We start from the raw sequence: 22175 nt of genomic DNA, 5'->3' as shown, positions 1-22175 counted from the left end.
CACAGAGGTATATCTTACCCTGCAGTACTGTATAGGTATGTCCCTGGGTAGTGGCTGTAAATATTTATACATGAAATAATTACTTTTTCACTGATTTCCATTAAAAAAACTAAGATAAGTTTCTATGGAAAGCATTTTTGCCAAGATTATACCAAATCACATACTTAAAATAGTGGTACTATAAGATACTGAAATAAAAAGCTCTGTAGATAATTTCCATATTTGAGCAATAGATGTGTTCCAGCAAAGTGCCCCTAAGGTGACTTTATGTAAAATAAACCCTCAATTCCCTTTAACCATTTTTACAAAGTTGGAGACATATTCCTATTGGAAAATATGTTTCTGTAGGTGGTATTTGAAATGAAATAGCAGATTAAGTTTCTGTAGGGTAGCTCAGCTCCCAAATGGGGCTTTGCATCAGAACTACGTTTCGGGGTTTTCTAAAACTAGAGTATTCTAGATTTCTCTTCAGATCTGTGGAAAGGAGGCCTGGGAGCTGTGGATTTATAAAGCTTCCCAAGTGGCATTGATACACAGGCAGGTTTAGGAATTATATGTAATAGACATAGAGTTATGGAACTTAATAGGATTTTGAAATAATGTGGTCCAATTCCCTCATTTTACGGATGAGGAAAGAAGTTATGAGCCTTGCTAGTGGACATAGAGGGACTCAAGGACATAGAAGGACTTGAATTCAACCCTTGTGACTCTAATGTTTATGCCTTTGCCAGGACATCACCCTACTGGGGAAGGGATTTAGAATATTCCATGTATGTGTGATGAAATTTGCATAGGCAAGAGAGACTTTCAGAGTTTGATGCTATTTTCCTTAATCAAGAATCTGTTACTGGGACTGCCCTGGTGGTCCAGTGGTTAAGACTCTGTGCTTCCACTGCAGGGGGCATGGGTTTGATCTCTGGTTGGGGAACTAAGATCTCAATTCTGTGAGACTCGGCCAAAAGAAAAAGATAAATAAAAGGAGAATGCTTAAAAAAAAAAAAAAAAAGTCTATCGCTTGCCTTCATGTCTTTTTCTCATTCCTTTGATCAGAACCTCCCTCTGAATGTAAGATTTTCTGTAGAAGTCATCAAACTCTTTATTCTTAGAACTTCTTTCTTTGGGTCAAAGAAGGTGTACATTGCCTTAGAGAGCCAGGGTACATAATTATAATTCACCAGGACTACTAATGAATTCATTCATGATGTGAATGTATGCATTTCCTAGGTTGAGTAAGGAGACGCATAAGATCATAAACCAGGAGCTCCTAACATTTATGGGGTGCATCTGTCAGCTTTTGTTGTGTACCGAACCACGCCCAAAGCAAAGACGTAAGACCACCAGCATGTGTTATTTCTCATGATTCGTGGTTTGACTGAGTGGGGCTTCTGAAGGGAGGCTGGCCTGGCTGAGGCTGGATGGTCTGTGACGGCCATTCCCACATGTTTGGTGGTCGGTTCATTGTCAGCTGAGATAATAAGATGACTTGGCCACATGTCTCTCACCATTTCCAGGACCCAGACTTGATCTCTGTGCTCTGTTGCTTCGGTCATGTCTAACTCTTTTGGGACCCTGTGAACTGTAACCCACGAGGCTCCTCTGTCCATGGGATTCTCCAGGCAAGAATACTGGAGTGGGTTGCCATTTCCTTCTTCAGGGGATCTTCCCCACACAGGGATTGAACCCGCATCTCCTACATCTTCTGCATTGGCAGGCGGATTCTTTACCGCTGAGCCACGTGGGAAGCCTGCTTGTTCATATGGTGGTGGTTAGAAGATCCCAGGAAAAAAGGGGGAAAACTCCAATGCACAAATACTTTTCAGGTTTCTTCTTGTGTTACCTCTGTCAAAACAAGTCACCTGGCAAACCCTGAGTTCATGTGGGAAGGGACATAGACACAGAAAGGGGGATTATTGTGGCTATTTTGGCAAACACTCTCCTGCAGGGGATGGCAGGTGAAAAGGGAGCCCATGAAGACCTGAGCGCTTACTTTGTACCTGGCAGTGTGCCCAGCAAGTTAGAGAGGCTTATCAGCTCAAAGTCATCCTTACTAAGTGAATGAGCTGTCATTCAACCCTTGCTCCAATCCAAAGTTCATGCTTGACTGTACCCGAACTCTATCTAATTAGTCTAAGTATCTTACATCTGCAAACTTTCACAGAGCACCAAGAACTCCCTTTGCTGCTGCTGAAACATACAAACAAAAAAGAATGACCCTTTCAGATTAGAGGTTATATGCTTTTACTTGACCATTTGTTCTTGATTATGTTTAAGGCTAATTGTTTATCTTATGGATGGTTAAGGCTATTAGGACCTTAAATGCTGCTAGCGCATTCTGAGGTTTGGCACATCTGGCTTGGATGACTCACGGGGAGTGTTCAGATTGCCTTTGAAAGGTGTTTATTTTTCCTCATTAAGTCTGCATGCAATGTATTCTTTCTGAACATGATGATTTCTTCCTTCAGGCTTGCTTTCAAGAGGAGTGCCCTGGAGCAGGTGCCTTGTTGCATCCTTACTCCCCACATGTCACTGAGTCTGTTTTACATCATTATCTCTTAGCAGAGACTCTGTGTGGGGAGTTTTTATTGCATGAGAAGGGGTAATGTGCAGGACATCTGAAGGCCCTGAGCAAGTTGCATCCTCTGCCTGTAAATCCCTTCCTGGCTTAAGAAATGAGCGGACCGAGGAGATGATGTGTAAGTCCACATCCACATCTAATTGTTTGCAATTTGTACTTTTTGCTTCTTGGGTTGCAGGAGAAGGGCAAGAGTCTGGATTAGCTTGGTGTGAAAGTTTGGCGTAATCATGGACCCAGTTGCCTCTCTGGCATCATTTCCTGCCACTGCTCTTCACAGCCAGGCTGTAACACTAGATGTTTCCTAAGAACCCATGTTTCCTCCTGCCCTCACAGCTCTGACCATGTGGTTTCTCTTCCTGGAAGGACCCTTCTAACTTAGGCACTTTTTCCTTATCTTTATCCTAGACCCCAGCTCAACTCTCAGAGGGAGCACCCTCTGTGAAGTCTTCTACAATCTCTGCCATTTCACACAAGCTCCCAACAATGTTGAGAGTTCTTTTCTCTGCCATCCAATATCCCATGTGTATCTCTAATGAAGCAAGATCACTCTGTGTTGCAATTTTATGTCTCTTCTTTGGGCTGGGAATTCCTTGAAAGATCATGGCTTGGTTCTCGGTATGTCTAGTTTCCTAGTATAGTCCTTGGCATGTAAATGATGCCATATGTGATGAGATTGAATAGCTGCCCTTTTCTTATCTTGGAAAGTCTACAATTCCTCCATCTTTTTCTTTCTTTTCTGTTTTTTTTTTTTGGCTGCACCAAAATGTTAGTTCCCTGACCAGGGATTGAACCCGGGCCCTTAGCAATGAAAGCCCAGAATCCTTACCCCTGGACTGCCAGGGAATTCTCTCCTCCAGCTTTTTTCTGATACTAGTACTGACTTCCATCTCATAATGCTGGAAGTATGTATTGTGATTGCCACTCCCCTTACAAGTCATAGGGGTAATGACTTCAGATTTGGCAGAAAAGTGGGGTGTCTCCAGTTCTGGGTGCCCATTATTGAATTCTGGGAAATTCCCAGCTCCTTGTATCAGTGTTTTCACTAACCTCTGGCTTGCAGTGATTTCAGATCCTTGAAACTGTCTGGTTCTTGCAGAGAATGATCAACTATCGCTCTGGCTTCTGATACTTTAGATGGGTCAAGGGATGATTTTATCAGGGAATGTGCCAGATGGATTGAAGTTTTCCCCCAGAGGCGGGGGGAAACTTAGAGGGAATCATAGAAGTCAGGGAGATTCTGTGCTTGGGTTAGTAGGAGCAGAATGGTTGTGCATTTGTAGACTTGTCTAGAATGGAAACAGGATCAGGTTTAGGAGATAAGATGGTACATGTTTGATCAGGCTGAGTTTGAAGTGTTTGTGGGACATCATTGCAGAACTGTCCAGCAGGCAGTCTAAAGCTTAAGGTTATAGGGGAAGAAAGGTCAGAATCACAGTGAGAAAGACTAGGCTTGCCGAAGTTGAGGGGCAGATGGAGTTGCCAAAAGAAAATATACAGAGACAAGGAAATGCTGGCAAATGGGTACTTGCAAAACATCTAGTCTAACAATGAGCCAGAGGGATAGAAGAGCCCCAGAAGAATATAAAACCATTGAAATTTATGGGGAAGAATTTGTTGAGAAATTGTTTGGAGACTCTCAAAGGGAGCTCTTACTTATATATCCTAAATGAAAAATGGAATTCATCTTTATGTAATGATACCCTCTTGAGCTATGTGCCGGGTGTTTTCAGGTTTGCATTTGAAGGCTGGTGGTTTTACCCAGACAACCTGATCAGCTGAGTCAGATTGGACAATAGGCAATGAGAACGACTTTGCTTGTTGTGGGAGGGGGTGCAGATTTCAATAAGATGGGAGGATTAGGAGTGTCAAATGACCCAGAGAATCCTAAGGTTTTAATAGAAACCTTATAGGTAGAACTGACTGCTTTTTAAAAATAGCATAGTTTTTATTCCCTAGTCCTTCCCTACAAGCAAAAGGTATATTTCTAGTTTTCAAGTATGATAACTGGATCCAAGTGGGATGACCGTTATGCTTTAATTACCTAATTTATATTTGGTGTCCATCCAGCCTCAGAAAGAGGCTGCTTTATTGACAGCTATTCTGTTCTGTTTTTTTAAAACAAGCAATTAGTACTTAGAAAATACATTGGGAAATCTTATTTATTATGGTAAAATATATAAAAATTCATAATTGTAACCTTTTTGAAGTACACAATCCAATTGTATTAAGTACATTCACAATGTCATGCTGTTATCACCACCATCCATTTCCAAAACTTTTTTGTCATCCCAAACAGAAAGTCTATCTCCATTAAATATTAACTCCCCTGATCCCTGGCAACCACCATTCCACTTTTCTATCCCTATGAATTTACCTAGTCTTAGGTACCTCATATAAGTGGAATCACGCATATTTATCCTTTTGTGTCTGGCTTATTTCACTTAGCATATCCTTAGGAATTCTTGACAGCTCCCTGGAATTTGGCAATCCCAATGTCTTGGCTACACATTTCTGGAGTATGTGATGTAATTCTTCAAGTATTTTCTCAGAGGTTTTTGCTGTACTCGCTCTTGAAATGGTAAGTAGAAGTTTCTCTCCAAAGAAGCCACCTTGCACACTTTTAATACAACTTTGGATTGCAGCAGTTGTGTGATGGTGAGCCTGGTGATGGTTTCACCTTTTGAATTGTGGTACACAGCTATGCTGATCCCCCATGAAGGCACCCTATGTCATGTACTCCTGGCCAAGGAGGGGCTCTTGAGAATCCTTTATTATGTGATGGAACGCCTGGGCTTCCTTATCCTGAGTAATTGTGACCTGGTCCTGTGAAGAACACATGTCACATGTTGAAACACTTCTTCATTTTAATGGCTTAAATAAAATTTTGTTACAAGCCCCAATTTTTTTATTATTAGATTCAACAGACATAAAACTACTCTGCCAAATTGCCTTAAAAAGCTTCTAAATGCTTATTCCAGATTTCTATAATTATCTCCTTGTGACCCAGGAATACATGGTCCCAAGACCACACCCTGAGTAACACTCCTGTAAGAAACATTACTTGTGGGGGCAGATTGCTTGGAAACACACTGAAATGGATTTTTTGAAAGGTATTTTCTCTCAAGACTTTCCTTCTTACTGACTCTTGACTGTGGGAGGGGATGGGCTTGCTTGAATTAATCTCCAGCTATTACCCAGCTTCTGGATAAGAGGCTGTCTTCCTATTGTTCTGAATCATGTTTGTGTTAAGAACGCTGATATGGAGACTTCCCTGGTGGTCCAGTGGCTAAGACTTCATGCTCCCTATGCAGGGGGCCTGGGTTTGATCCCTGGTCAGGGAATTAGATCCCACGTGCTGCAACGAAGATCGAAGATCCCAAGTGCCTCAACTAAGACCTGGCACAGCCAAATAAATAAAAGTAAATACTAAAAAAAGAGCTCTGTGAAGTAATAAAATATCATTGGCTAGAATAATCACTGGAGCTTTGTAGTTGTCAAATTTGTATATCTCAATATACTGTGGGTTTTGTTGTATCAATTCCCAAGATGGGTCATGCTACTTAAAAAAAAATCCTCTGGACCACGTTGCTGAACTAAATGGTGCAGTTTTACAATATATATACCAATTTCCAGCCCACTTTTTGGGTCTTATTGACAATATTTAAATCTTTGCATGATTCCTGGTGCTGATGGCTGGATATCTTCAATAACTCTATAAGTTAATTCAATGCCGAGTCTTAAGTTGCAGGTAAATAACCTCCGATATACAGATGACATCAACTTTATGGCAGAAAGCAAGGAACTAAATGATGAAGGTGAAAGAGGAGAGTGAAAAAGCTAGCTTAAAACTCAATAAAAAACCTAAGATCATGACATCCAGTCCCATCACTTTATGGCAAGTAGATAGGGAAACAATGAAAACAGTGACAGACTTTATTTTCTTGAGCTCCAAAATCACTGCAGATGGTGACTGCAGCCACAAAATTAAAAGATGCTTGGAAGAAAAGCTATGATAAACCTAGGCAGCATATTAAAAAGCAGAGACATTACTTTGCTGACAAAGGTCTATCTAGTCAAAGCTATGGTTTTTCCATTAGTCACGTATAGATGTGAGAGTTGGACCATAAAGAAAGTTGAGCGCTGAAGAATTGATGCTTTTGAGCTGTGGTGTTGGAGAAGATTCTTTCGAGTCCCTTGGACTACACGGAGATCAAACCAGTCAATCCTAAAGAAAATCAGCCCTGAATATTCATTATAGAAGGACTGATGCTGAAGCTGAAGCTCCAATACTTTGGCCACCTGATGCAAAGAGCTGACTCATTAGAAAAGACTGTGATGCTGGGAAAGATTGAAGGCAGGAGGAGAAAGGGACAACAGAGAAACAGAGGATGAGATGGTTGGACGGCATTGCTAACTCAATAGACATGAGTTTGAGCAAGCTCCGGAAGATGATGCAGGACAGGGAAGCCTGGCATGCTGCAGTCCATGGGGTTGCAAAGAGTCAGACACAACTGACCAGCTGAACAACAACAACAAATCTTAAGTCCAAGCTATGGTTTTCCCAGTAGTCATGTACAGATGTGAGAGTTGGATTGTAAAGAAAGCTGAGGGCGGAAGAATTGATGCTTTCGAATTGTGGTGCTGGAGAAGACTCTTGAGCATCCCTGGGGCTGCACGGAGATCAAAGCAGTCAATCCTAAAGGAAATCAACCCTGAATATTCATTGGAAGGACTAATGCTGAAGCTCCAGTACTTTGGCCATCTGATGCAAAGAGCCGACTCATTGGAAAAGACCCTGATGCTGGGAAGGATTGAGGGCAGAAGAAGGAGGCAACAGAGGATGAGATGGTTGAATGGCATCACTGACTCAATGGACATGAGTTTGGGCAAACTCCAGGAGGTAGTGAAGGACAGGGAAGCCTGGCATGCTGCAGTCCATGGGGTTGCAAAGAGTAGAGTCTGACACAACTTAGCAACTGAACAACAAATTCTTGAGGGAAGCTGGGATCATGAGAAATATTATCAAGACCTTTATTGGGACTCCACAGCTAGGTAATACTATAGTATATTTCTGCTTACAAGGTCTTGATTAAAATCAGAAGACAGCCTCTTAGCATATGAATCTCAGGATGCAGGCCCATGGGCTTCAAACATCTCAACATAGCAGGAGGCCGTGTGGTGTAGTGTGTAAAGTATGGATGTTGGAATTTAGATCTGGGTTCAGTTTCTCCTCTGCCATTTATAATCTATGTGAATTTGAGCAGGTACTTAACCTCTCAGAGCCTCATGGATTAAGAACGTTAGGAGGATTAAATGAGAGTATATAAAGCTTGATGCGTGTGTATAGCAAGCACTCACATGTTGATTTCTCTGCTGTGGTCTCGAAAGCAGCTTTTGAATGCTCAGGTTATAAGGTGGAAAGCACAGTCAGTTGCTTCACAGCAGTGGTTGAGAACAGATTTATACTGCCTGCTGTTGCTTTTTTTTTTCCCCCTAGAGAGTTTATAGTCCTTGTCTCTTAAAGAGATTGTGTTTGGTAGCAATAAATAGGCTTTTAGCAAAATGGCTCTTTAATCCTGTTCAAGCATATTCTGCACTCACAATAGAAATGCAGATGAAAACTAAAATGAAATATGATTTCTTATCTTTCTGTTGGGCAAAGATCAAGCATTTGATACCATACTGGATTCAGGAGGATGTTGGACAGCACCCTGTGGAGGGTGGGGTGGGGAGAGTAAATGGGAACAGTGTTTATGGAGAGCAAATTAGTAATATCTATCAAAATTCTGAATGTGCATTTTACTTTTAGAAATTCATTTATGCTTGCTCATATGCAAAATAAAGTATTTACTGATATCATGTCATTTCCAAGATATATTTTTAAGTAAAAAATGCAAGTGGAGAGGAATGCATATAAATTGCATGGTATGCATGTATTTTTCTTAAATAAAAAAAAAAATCATTCACATATATATTAAAGAGTATTTTGGGCAACCCCGGTATACTTAACTGTGGAAACACAAAGTGAGAAAAATGGGACCACAGAGACTTCCCTGATGGGTCAGTCACTAAGACTCTGAGCTCTTAATGCAGGGGGCCCAGGATCCCTTCCTGGTCAGGGAACTAGATCCCACATACTGCAACTAAGAGTTCTCATGCCACAACTAAAGATCCCTTATGCCACAAAGAAGACCTGGTACAGCCAAATAAATAAAAGTCAATATTTAAAGAAATGGGACCACAATGTTAGCAGGAATGTGTGATAATATGTAGCCTTCACAGTAGTTGTGAAACATGGGTTTTCCATAGCTCTCTTCTCCAGTAAGTTATATGAGGCCAGGTTGAGTCTTTTGCTGTTAGACTCTCAGCACCTAGGACAGGGCCTGTCTCTGTAAACAGTGTTGAATGAATGAATGAAAGAATGAATGAGGAAACTTGACCTTTTTTCTGAGCTTGCAACTGGATGAATACTGCCAGTGGGAACCAGGGAGTTCCTGTATCACTGTGTTCACCTAATGTTCACTGAAAATGCTTTCAAAGTTCACAGCTGGGTTTAGGAGAAGTAGAATTAGGACCCATATGGGACTTCCCTGGCGGTCCAGTGGCTAAGACTCCATGCTCCCAATGCAGAGGGCCTGGGGTCTATCCCCAGTCAAGGAACTAGATCCCACATGCTCCAACTAAGAGTCTGCATGCTGCAAATTCAAAGATCCATCAGCCACAGTAAAGTTCAAAGATCCCACATGCTGCAACTAAGACCTGGTGCACAAAACAAAACACAGCAAAACAGAACTAGGACCCATATAACCTGGGGCTGTGTGACTTGGTTATTGATTGCTGGAAAAAGCCAGCAATATTATGCAAGAGAACTTATTACTTGGCACCACTTGGAAGGGTCATATACATAGAAAACCTCGTGACCATATCAGCTTTGTTAGTTATTTTAGAAAAAATAGGTAAATGTTTATAATAAAGAATACAGATAAGCAAACAGTAATAATTAGTACTCCCACTAGCCAGATAGAGCCACTGTTGACATTTTTAGATACATCCTTCCAGTTTTACAACACACATACATATACACACACAAACACACACTCACTCCTTTTTAAAATAACCCCCTTTCTGTTTCACTTAAAATAGAAAATTTCTCTCCTTGTTTGTTCTTATCTCTGCCTTTGTCCTTTGCCACATGTGAGCAGTGATTCACTATTCACCTTCTCTGATTTATCCCTGTACTCTGGATATTCTTACCCTGACACTCTACCATATTGTTTTAGGCTGTAATGCTCTCTTCTGATTATCCTCCATAACACTAAGATGATTTAATCTATAACAACACAGAATAACTTTCAGTTCTCTGAAAGTCCCATCCTTTTCCTTTGTGCCTTCTTCTGGACTTCTGTCTGCCTTGAAAGTCACCCCAAACCCTGATTTCTGTTACCATTTAGTTCTTTTGTGTTCTTCAAACCTCAGCTGTCAAATATCATTTCCACAAAGAAGGCTTACATAGCCATTCATTCAGTTAGATGTCCCTTCTCTACATATTTGTTAGACCTTGTCTGGACTTCAGTATCTTCATGTGTTCATTGTATACTGTAATCTTTTGCTTCCTTATCTGTTTCTCCTACTAGATTGTAAACTGAAGGGAACAGTGTCTTATTCAACCTAAATTTCCTGGAAGTGAGTGATAGGACTGACCACATAGTAGGTGTTCAACAAATGCAGGTGGATGGAACTTATAAGCATGACATGCATACAATACTCCATAGTGTCCCCGAGGGCTTTCAAACACTTTATCTTGCTCAACTGACTTTTCCTGGTATTTCCATCTAGGTGGAGAGAGCACATCTTATGAGCCACCTTTGGCTATTCTCTATCCATTCATTCTACCCCTCATGGGAGCAGAGAAGGGGACATATATCTGATTAGTAGTCTGAAAAGAGTAATCTGGACATGCTCAGCTCAACACAGCTCTCCTATTTTTCTCCTGGGGGTGAGCTATCCACCCAGAGTCTGAGGTCTCCTTTACTCCTTAAGCCCTAAGACTTTATCTGAGATCGTCTTCTGGCACTTGGCTGCCTGTCCTAGCCCAGCCTGGCCTGGAGCTAAATGAGTCATCTGCCTCATTCTGGGGTTCAGGTGGCAGATCTTTTTTATTTCTCATTTTACTCTGTCTTCCAACCTGCCCTCTCTCAGGAGTAAAGGTAACAATTCTGGTCTCTGCCTTTTAGTCTTTTTTTTCTTTACTTATTTGGGGCTGGGGTGGTGAAGAGACATAATGTTTATTGAGGTGCCCTTGACAACCTCAGTAGGCAATTTAGTTATTACTCTCATTTAATTGATGAGGAGACAGATTCTCAGGGGTCCAAGGACAGGTCTACAGTTGTGGCCTTGCAGAGACTGGATATCAGGCCTTCTGACTCTCCAAATTGTTCTCGCTTGCTTTGAGCTCAGTACATCTTGTTTCCCTTCCACTATCTGGACCACAGACTCTAGCCAGAATTCCCACACAGGATGAAAGGGGAAACTTAGGAATCTTAAAGCTCCTTCCAAGTCGGAGTCTGTAACTCATCTCCTCGGCTGGCATATGACTGTCTATTGCTTTACTACCCATCCCCAGGGGGCACATGCGGCGTATTTGGTACGTGTATGCTTACCACCAGCCTGATGGTTTAGCATGGGAGGCCCTAGGAACAGAAGCAGGCTGTGTAAACATTCACTAGAGACGGCTGCAGAGCAGCAGTGAAGTCATGTCTTCAGTATGGGAAGCACTGAGCCGTGGTTTTCTCAAGTCGCACCCATCGGCACAGGTCAGGGCACCATCAATCACATCATCCTCAGAAACAAGGATTGCCGACCTAAGCACGAGGGTAGGAGCTGGTGGGCTGCCTGACCACTGGCTCCATCTCCTGCTTCTGGGGGAGCCGAGCCAGGCTTTCTGTTACACTGTGCAGTTTCTCAAACAAACTCAGCTTCGGAAAACAGTTTCCCTTTACTTTTTATGTGTTTTCTGGGCTTTCAAGCCCATGGGTATTTTGAGGGAAACATAGTCCATATGCTTCTGATTTACTTACATTAAACTTGCCAGAAATTTCTTTTGTAAAATCTATCTCACGTCTGGGAAACCTTTTCAGCCTGTTTTTTTTTTTTTTTTTTTAAAGCCTTTTAGCCTGGATCTTCACACTCAAAAGGAAGCAGAGAATTGAAACAATTATTAGTATATAATTGAGACCAGAAGACCCTCCTTGCCGTTGTTACCTGGGCATTTCTGGGTAAAGGTAAAGCTGTAAAGTATCTGCTATAGAGGTAATTGCCCTAGTTATCCACTTCACATTTCATGTGTGGACACAATCTTTAAAGACTAACATCTTTCTTCAAAGCACCACGTGCAAGGTTTTGGTTTTCTAGTTAAGTTAATCTTGGCAAAGTGTCCCTGGTCTGTTTCCTATTCAGAAATCTCTGAATTTGAGTAGGTTATAAATTTGATAAAGCACTTTTATTTATTTATTCTTTGCTTGGAGAAAAGAGTGACATAAATTTAAGGACAAATAAATGTACATAAAACTTTCAAACGAAACCACTAACTTTCAGATGATAAGTATTATTATTTTTATTAGCAATAAATGTCAAAACACTGAATAGTGGTTGGGAGAGTTGAAGAGGTGGGAGAAATAATATAGTAAGAGAGAAACAGGGACAATCTGCTTAAGAAACAGGGAAAGCCAATTAGAGCCAACGAGCCCAAAATACACATCAGTTTAAGAAGCAAAAATTCTGTTTTTATAGTCGTCTAAATTCCTAACCTAGGAGATTGAATGGAGGTCAAATGCTGGTGTGAAGAGCCGGAACCCCCTAAAAAACACAACAGAGTCTCCCCTTCCCCTCTCCCAGCAGGGCTGGCATTATCACATCGTTTAGGTATACCTTTCGGCAACTTTGAGCTGAATTTTCAGTTTTTCCTTTAAACTTTATAACATTTTTTTATATAAATTTATTTATTTTAGTTGGGGGCTAATTACTTTACAATATTGTAATAGTTTTTGCCATACATTGACATGAATCAGCCATGGGTTTACATGTGTTCCCCCTCCTGTACCCCCCACCCACCTCCCTCCCCATCCCATCCCTCTGGGTCATCCCATTGCCCCGGCCCTGAGCCTTTGTCTCATGCATCGAACATGGAATGGTGTTCTGTTTCACATATGATAATATACATGTTTCAGTGCTATTCTCCCAGAACGTCCCACCCTCACCTTCTCCCTCAGAGTCCATAAAATTGTTCTATGCATCTGTGTCTCTTATTCTGTCTCGCATATAGGGTTTTCGTTACCATCTTTCAAATTCCATATATATGCATTAGTATACTGTATTGGTGTTTTTCTTTCTGCCTTACTTCAGTCTGTATAATGGGCTCCAGTTTCATCCATCTATATAACATTTTGATAAGGTTTTGATTTTGGAGTCTCATTTCATACTTTTTTTTTCCCCTTTGCAACATTGAATATGTGTTTTCACTGAATGGTGTTTATGCTGGAATGTTCCAGAAATTACAACTAGTGAAAGTAGAGTGACCCTGTGATAGTAAAGGTGCAGCGCAAAATATTTTCCTGGGATAGCTGTTCTGACCTAGGGAACTAACATGTTCTTGAATACCTGACACAGGCACTTCCTATGCATTGCTAAACTCAAATCCTCTTTAAAGAATAATTCCAGGAGAAGGAGAAATGAAAAGTCTTGGGAAAGAGCACAGACTTTAAAAAAAAGGTTTTTATTGAGGTATAGTTGATTTACAATGTTGTGTGAGTTTCAGGTGTACAATAAATTGAGTCTGTTATGCATGTATCCACTCTTTTTTACATTTTTTCCCCATATAGGCCATTACAGAGTATTGAGTAGAGGTCACTCTGCTGTACAATAGGTCCTTATTAGTTGTCTGTTTTATATATAGTAGTGAAGAACACAGGCTTTTCAAGTGGGAGCATAGGTTTACAATCAGACCCTGCCTCTGAACTTCTGCAGTGCACAGAATTCCCTAAAAGAGTGGCGATATTGGGAACGATGAGGGGAGGAGAATGACAAAGAAGTTGAATTCCAGAATGTCTTTGTTCCCAGTGCAACTCCTTGCTGTTGGTTTCTTCCTTTGAGCAAGGACTTCAAAGCGGCCTTAAGGCTATGGTCATATCCATCATTGTCCTTGTTCTTCTAAGTCTTCTGAGAAAAAATAATCCTGCCCTTTGGATCAACAAAGGGCCATGGTGATTATATAGTCTAACATTCCTATTTTATGGTTGAAGGCACTGAGACGTAGGACTATGAAGTGACCTCAGTACTCTGTAATGGTCTATATGGGCTTAATGTCCCGTGGTCCCCCAGCTGGTTAGTGGCTAATCTCAGACTCAAACCAAAGTTTGTTGACTTCAATTCCAGAGCCTTTTCCATTGCAGCAAGTGTCAAGATGTAATTTGTCCTTGGAATATACATAAGGTGCTCCGAATCATACAATATTCATGTGCTTTTTAATTTGTTATTTAGACATTTAAAATCTTACAAATGTGAAAGTTCAGGTAACTATGAATCACTAGATATTGCTTCATAGTATTTCGATCTGAAATTTTGTATGTTGAGCTGATATAAAATCAGAGATTACTCTCCTGTTCCCAAGAACATACTACTTTTCTTACCTACTTAAAAGGATTTATTTTTAAATAAGAGAAACTTTTTTTTCCCACTCTAATTAAACCAGATAGAAACCAGATGAAATCTCAACTTTCATTTTTTTCCCCTGGAATTATGCCCTTCCTTATCTGAATACTTGCCTTACCAAAACATAATCTGTGAGTCAGCAGGTTCTAAACTTGGTTCAGCTACTCCCTATCTGGGTGAATTTGTACATGTGGTTTACACTCCCTGGGCATCCATGTCATTATCCAAGGAAAGCTACTCTAGGATTAAATAGACAAGTTTCTTTCTGGCTTTATATGATCACACAAAAAGCAGATATTTTTTGTTTGTTTGTTTCTTGGGGAAAGTACTCAAAAAAAAAAAAAAGTTTTAGTAGCTAATCCAGAATACTGGTGACTCCTGACTTTTACATAGGAGAAGAAAAACAATTGCTACAGAAAAGCTGATCACAACATTTTCTGAAAACCTTTACCGTGTGGTACGTGCTTACACTCATGTCAGACCATTGTTCTCTGATGGTGCAACACAAAATATTTTCCTGGGACAGCTGTTTTGACATAGTGAACTAACATGTTACTGAATTCCTGACACAGGCACTTCCTATGCATTGCTAAACTCAAATCCTCTTTAAAGAATAATTCCAGATTGATTCCGTATACAGGGCTGAATGAAGAGTGTGCATAGACATTGTCACCAGGCATCTAAGGTACAAGAGACAAGATATTCAGCTGCATCCCATCAGGCAAACCACAGTTCTGAACGTAACACAGAGCAGTGTCACTTTTTTGAAACAAAAAACACCACTGGCTTCTTAGCGTGGTGGTAAAGGCATCATGGTTTTAGGTCACTTCTACATCATCACTGTGACCTAGTTTTCATTATTATTTCATTATTTCAACCATTTCAATGGTTACATTAGTGTACATTTTATTGTGTGTGAGTTAGATCTGGAAGAGCAATCTGTGGTTGTGTTTCTACTTGTCAGAATCTCTTGCACAATTGCCAAGATCCTTCCTTAACTGACCAAGATCTGTTTTGGGTACTTTCTTATGAGAACAAACTGCTTAAACTAAGGTCAAACAATTTCCTAATGTGCTTGAATGGAAGTTGAAAATTAAAACTACAGAGCAAGGAAATGCCGAAGGTCAGAAAAGTACAAATTCAAAATCAGGTCCTAAGGTTTCTGATTTTTCTGGCAAGAAATGACAACCGGAATCAGACAATGGAATTTCAGAGGAAAAAATAAGAAGGTGATACTTCACTTGTAGCTGAGAACCTTTGGACAACTCTCCTCCGCTTCCTCGCTGTAGAGGGGTTTGTTATCTTTCAAAGCCTTTCAACTTACTCTGGTCTTCTCTGAAGCTTTTTTTGGAAGAGAGAGTGAAAAAAATGCAAGTTTCAGAGTCAGATGAGCTTCAACCTCCAGCTAATCTACGTCCTAACTCTACGACTTTGAGTATGTTAACCTCTCTGAGCCTTGGTTTCTTTGTTATTGCTTGCTGTTGTTGTTCAGTCGCTAAGTCGTGTCTGACTCTTTGCAACCCCAGGGACTGCAGCACACCAGGCTTCCCTGTCCTTTACTGTCATTCCAATTCTTTAGCATAATATGAAGAATCAATGATACAGTGTATGTAGAAGTGACTGTTGTTCTTCCCACGTAGTAGATGTTCAGCAAATGTTACTTCTTCTTAATTTCTGTATCTGCCTATGTAAGGACAACAGATATTGTTTCACCTTACTAGTCTCCTTTTTTTTTTTAAATTGAAGTATAGTTGCTTTACAATGTTGCGTTAGTTTCTGCTGTGCAGCAAAGTAAATCAGCCATCAGTTCAGTTCAGTTCAGTCACTCAGTCGTGTCCGACTCTTTGCGACCCCATGAACTGCAGCACGCCAGGCCTCCCTATCCATCACCGACTCCCTGAGTCCACCCAAACCCATGTCCATCGAGTCGATGATGCCATCCAGCCATCTCATCCTCTGTCGTCCCCTTCTCCTCCTGCCCTCAATCTTTCCCAGCATCAGGGTCTTTTCCAATGAGTCAGCTCGTCACAGAAGGTGGCCAAAGTATTGGAATTTCAGCTTCAACATCAGTCCTTCCAATGAATATCCAGGACTGATCTCCTTTAGGATGGACTGGTTGGATCTCCTTGCAGTCCAAGGGACTCTCAAGAGTCTTCTCCAACACCACAGTTCAAAAGCATCAATTCTTCGGCCATAAATACATGTATATCCTCTCTTTGGATTTCCTTCCCATTCAGATCACCACAGAACATTGAGTAGAGTTCCCTGTGCTATACAGTCCTCATTGGTTATTGATTTTATACATAGTAGTGTGTAGACGCCAATCCTAATCTCCCACAATTCTTCCTTTCTGTATATGGATGTTGGGCTGCACTATGTTTAAGAGCATTGTTTAAAGAGAGACAAGGGTCTCTGGCACAGTATAAGAGGATCTTTGCTTGTGTCATGGTTCCTGTGGACTCGAATCTTCCAAACATCTGATCCTGCATGGTTTCTGCCTTTTCTTTCCTTTAATTTATCTCCTGGGATTTGTCTCCTTTCTTACCTAAGCTGATGTACCTATGAAGCCTCTCTGAAGCCTGGCTAGTCCCCTTCCCTTCCAGTCTGAGTCTCAGTGTCATCTCAAAGCTCTCTAGTTATTTCTGACATCGTAATTGTAGCTAATAATAGTTTGAGGCTTACCAGGTGTGAGGCATTGTGCTAAGTGCATGATGCCACGTAGTCCCGCTAAACGTGATCTCAACAACTCAAATGAAGAAGGTGCTTCCATTATCTATCTGACAGCCATGTACCTGAGGCTTGAAGAGGTTGAGAGATGGGCTGAATCAATGGCAAAACTAAGATTTGAATCCAGGACTAGAAGACATCAAAACCAGTGCTTAGCTACTGGGCTGGAGAGTTTTTCTAGTACCACCTGGCCACTGGACTCGCCGGATGCAGTTGGAACAAAACTGGAGGGTGTGAACACTTCTTCCTCAGGGGAAAATGTTGATAACAGAAGTCACTCAGCTGAAACATTCAATGGTGATGAACAGGGTGCAATTCAGCCTGTAACCTGTTATGATCACCCGAAGGATCATTTGGAAATGAGAACTCTTCCAATGAGCTGTTCAGATGGTGTAGGTGTCCATGTTTGATACCCATAATGTCTGTGTTTATCATTACAGATGGATGAGTGGGAAGTATCTGAGTGTCTTCAGAATGAACAGCTGGGGGAGTCTGAGTGACCATGCAGCCTCTCACCCTGTAGGCTTCTTGCACACACTAGAGCTTTTTTTTTTTTGCCACCTAATTTTTTTAATTGAAGGATAATTGCTTTACAAAATTTTGTGGTTTCTGTCATACATCAACAGAGGATGTAATACATCCTGTACAGATGCACGTCTATAGCTCCAGCCATAGGTACACCCATGTCCCCTCCCTCCTGAACCTCCCCCCATCTCCCTCCCCATCCCACCGTTCTAGATTGTCACAGACTATCAGCTGGTAGAGTTGGTGACAAGTTGAAGAGCTCCTTTCCATTCTGGCCCTCCACATGGTGACATCACCTTCTTATATTCTGCAGCTCTGGGGGAAGGGGTGCAACATGGAGGTGGGGTTGGTAGATTTTGAGTGCCAGCTTAGAAATAACTCAGGGAGGCAAGGCACCTGGGTAAACAGCCTGTGCTTACAGAAAAGCAAAAATATGAGTTTTTATAGTTTCTATGGCTAGCATGTACTTATAGTCCCTCTCCCATTTTGATCACCAAGGCAGAGAAAGCAGCATAGCCCATTTACTGGGCAGTTTTGACCTAGCCAAAGACATAGCCAAAGGAGTGGTTGGGCTTCCCTGGTGGCTCAGATGATAAAGAATCTGTCTGCTATGGGAGAATGGCATTGAAGCATGTAAATTATCACATGAGAAACGAATCGCCAATCCAAGTTTGATGCATGATACAGGGCGCTCGGGGCTGGTGTACCGGGATGATCCAGAGGGATGGGATGAGGAGGGAGGTGGGAAGGGGATTCTGGAGGGGGGAAACATGTCCCATGGTGGATTCATGTCAATGTATGGCAAAACAAATACAATAAAAAAAAAAAAAGAATCTGTCTGCAATGTGGGAGACGCAGGTTTGATCCCTGGGTTGGGAAGATCCCCTGGAGAAGGGAATGGCTTCCCACTCCAGTATTCTCGCCTGGAGAATTCTATGGACAGAGAAGGCTGGTGGGCTACAGTCCATGGGATTGCAAAGAGTTGGACTTGGCTGAGTGACTGACACTTTCAAAGGGGTGTTTAATTTGGAATTAGAAAAGGCTGAGTTTAAATTCCCATCCAGTTAATTTTTAGGAATGTGATCTTTGACAGTTTAGTAATCTCTTTGTGTTCCTCCAACTTTACAGTGGGGATAGTCACATGGCAGCAATTGAAAACTGGCCCCAAATTCATTGCAACTTCTCTTGCTGAACAGTCGATGACAGTGTCTCTTCCTCTCAGATCTGAGTGGATCCTGTGGCTGTTCCAGTCAACAGAATACGGCAGAAGTGATGCTAAATGGTTCTGAGGCTCTTCCCACTCAATCTCTGCCTGGTGTCTTAGGACATTTATTCTGGTGGGAAGACAATTCCAGTATAAGAGGTCCAACTACCCTGGAGGGCCACGTCTATAGATCCTGTTGAGCAACCGTCTTGACAGCAGCATCCAGTGGCAGCCATCTGTGTGAGCCATCTAGGACGTCCAGTCTAGTTGAGCCCATTGATGATCACAGCATAGCCAACATCTGACCACAACTATGTGAAAAGCCCCATATGAGAACTGCCCAGCCAAGCCCTTTGCAGATTCCTGACTCATAAAACTATGAGAAAAATCAAATTGTTGTTTTACTCCACTAAATTTTGGAATGATTTGTAATGCAGGATCATTAACCAGGGCACATAGAAACACTGAAGGGTCACTTCAAGGACTGAGTGGGAGAACGTATCTGGAGATCCTTTGTGCTTAAAAACTGATGAGCAAGTGTTTCTTCCACACTGGTCCTTTACCCATCAAGGGTTGTCCTCGATGCCCAGGATGACCTTGTGTCCTCGGAATAGTGGGGTTTTGTGGGGTTTTTTTGCAGAAGCTGAAAGCATATAATGAGGTCATCCCCTAAGTGGTGTCCTCTCTTGTGTCTTGAGCTCAAGTCATGGTCTTGGGGCCACATGTGTAACATGGAGGCCATGTAGATAGACTTGCAAACTGGAGTCACATCTGGAAAGGTGGATATCATCCTTGAAGACTTAACTGCCACTCTCAGAGCTCAGTGGACTTTTCTCATTGCCGTTGCTGCAAGAAATTCCCACGGGAATGATTCATACCACCTGGTTGACTTCAAGTTGGCTGCTTTTCTTTTTCTGGTTATTTACTTTTGTTCATTTTCATCCTGATCTACCAGGGAGTCAAGGAATATGGAAGTACCGATGCCAGTAGAATACTGAGGGCAGGCCCTTGAGAAAGAGAAGTCACAGGACATCAGTCTTTATGGGGTGCCAATCCTATGCACATTCTAGAGGGGGAGGTGGGTTTCCCCAGTTAACAGGAGGAGTTGGTGGCAGAACTAATTCTACCTGGCATAGATGGTGGCGGAATCCTGAAACAGCTGGGGATTACTTACTTGCCAGGAACAGAAACCACCACACATGCTAATTGAAGAAAGAAGGTCACTGGGGACTTGCCTGGTGGTCCAGGGGCTAAACTCCATGCTCCCAATGCAGGGGGCCTGGGTTTGATCCCTGGTTGGGGAACTAGATCCCACATGCCTCATCTAAGAATTTGCATGTTGCAATGAATATCAAAAGATCCTGCGTGCCAACGAAGACCTGGTGCAGCCAAATAAATAAATATATTTTTTTAAAAGAAAGAGGGTCTTTTTTTTTTTTTTAAAGGGTCTTTATAGTCATGGAGAAAATGTCAAGGCATCTAATTGTGGACTCAGAGTGGGTGTCAAGGAACTGAAGACATCCTTTCTACCTCCTTTTTTCCTTCCCTTCTTCTGAGGCCACATGGTTTCTTGTCTTGGCTTCTCTTGGCAGACCAATTTCATCTTCAATACTTCTAATTTTTACTCTGATATGACTTCTAGTGGCCCATGCCTTTGTGTTCCTATAGTAATGGAAATGGTTGTTGTCATTCAGTCACTTAAGTTGTGTTCGGCTCTTTGTGACCCCAGGGACTATAGCCCGCCAGTCTCCTCTGTCCATGGGATTTCCCTGGCAAGAATACTGGAGTGGGTTACCATTTCCTTCTACAGGGTATCTTCCCAACCCAGGGATCGAACCCACATCTCCTGTGTCTCCTGCATTAGCAGGAGGATTCTTTACCTTGAGCCACAATAATAGCTAATATCTGTGGAGAGCTTGCCACAGTCTAGGCCCTAAAGTAATTCTTGCAAGACCCCTAAAGGTGTATTGCTATCAAGGTACCCATTTCATAGGTGAGGAAACTGAAGCATAGAGTTGTTAAAGTAACTGCCTTGCGAGGCAGAGCTAATGTGTAGCTAAACTGAAACTCGGACCCATGTCAGCTGTCTTAGAGCCCAGTATCAGCTGCCTATCCATAAACATGGATCTCTAAAATAAAGCTTTTTTTTTTTTTTGGCTGTGCCATGTGGCTTAAGGGATATTAGTTTCCTGACCAGGGATTGAACCCAGGCCCTGGCAGTGAAAGTGCTGAGTCCTAACCCCTTGACCGCCGGGGAATTTCCAAGATAAAATTTCTTGGAGAGTAGAATTTATTGGGTTGGCCAAAGAGTTCATTTGGGTTTTCCATAAAAAAAATCTGAACGAAATTTTTGGCAAACCCAGTAACTAGCTGTGGCCCAGAAAGTGAGTTTTAGTCAGATATCCAGTCGGGGTTGTGGCAATGAGACCTTTATAGGCTCTGGGTCGGGGTAGGGTAAGAGTGTTCTCTAAAAAGGGAATGTGAGTAGAAAGGAAATACTGAGCATCTTGAGCAAGGTAAGGATTGAGGAGGGGTCAGAGCAGAGAGCAGAGTTGTCCCTGTGGTTCTTCTGCCCAGGTAATGACCTCTAACCAGAGCTGGAACTGGCTCAAGGCTTCCCTAGCAAGGGAGGCCAGTCTGATAGCCAAGGACTTCTTCGCCCTGTATTCAGTCAAGTCTGCTCCTTGCCAAGCTTCTGTCTTTTCCAGCTAGACTGTCCCATCCTCTCTTACCAAAGGGACCCAAACCTCGTGCATGTGTGCTAAGTCGCTTCAGTCGTGTCCAACACTTTGTGACCTTGTGGATTGCAGCCCACCAGGCTTCTCTGTCCGTGGGATTCTCGAGGCAAAAATGCTGGAGTGGGTTGTCATGCCTTCCTCCAGGGGATCTTCCAATCCAGGTATCGAACCCATGTCTCTTAGGTCTCCTGCGATGGCAGGCGGGTTCTTTCCCACTAGCACCACCAGAGCAGAGACCCCTGACTTAAAAAACAACAGCGAGTTTTCATGTTGAGATAGAAACCACAGCAGTGTTGAAAAGAAGATTTATTTCCTGCCTTTATGACCTCAAGGCCAAGCCCATCTCTGCCCAGTAGCCCAGTTGCATGCATGCATTAGTGTCTGCATGAATGCCAAGTTGTTCTGTGATCTCCTCCCCTTCAGCTCATGTAACTTATTTAAACTCAGTGATGAGGGGGCTGAAGTTGGGCTCCTTTTTAGCAGTGACTTTGGGAGATAGGGAGGACTTTGGTAAGACATGATGCTGGGCTCAGCTCCCCTCGTGAGTGAATTGAGATAAGAAATCCAATAGAACCAGACATTTGAGTGTCACTGTTTGTGTCTGGGAGTGAAGGGTTTTATTTGGAGACTTGAGAAGGAGTCTCTGCTCTTTATAAAACAACAGAGGGAAGTTTAGCCTTTGCGTGGGCAGCTTTCATCA

At 42.1% G+C, this 22175-nt stretch overlaps 1 long non-coding RNA gene across 12 annotated transcripts in view; it reads left to right on the top strand.

Moving 5' to 3' along the window:
- Positions 1–22175, top strand: part of LOC145532588 (uncharacterized) — a 623961-nt gene that overhangs the window by 67526 nt on the left and 534260 nt on the right. For 2 of the 12 annotated variants that reach the window (XR_014073395.1, XR_014073398.1), the window contains 2 exons: positions 11740–11884; positions 18662–20157. The exons of 7 other annotated variants lie outside the window; for them this stretch is intronic. This is a non-coding gene — a long non-coding RNA (uncharacterized LOC145532588). Of the gene's footprint in view, positions 1–11739; positions 11885–18661; positions 20158–22175 lie in introns of those variants that run through there. 3 more of the 12 variants (XR_014073394.1, XR_014073390.1, XR_014073399.1) reach the window with 2 other exon arrangements.

This window comes from Giraffa tippelskirchi, chromosome 13 (assembly GCF_054371585.1).
Source record: "Giraffa tippelskirchi isolate mGirTip1 chromosome 13, T2T-mGirTip1v1.2.pri, whole genome shotgun sequence".
Taxonomy (NCBI): domain Eukaryota; kingdom Metazoa; phylum Chordata; class Mammalia; order Artiodactyla; family Giraffidae; genus Giraffa; species Giraffa tippelskirchi.
The sequence above is the reverse complement of the archived record's forward strand: the minus strand, read 5'-3'. Positions and strand labels throughout refer to the sequence as shown.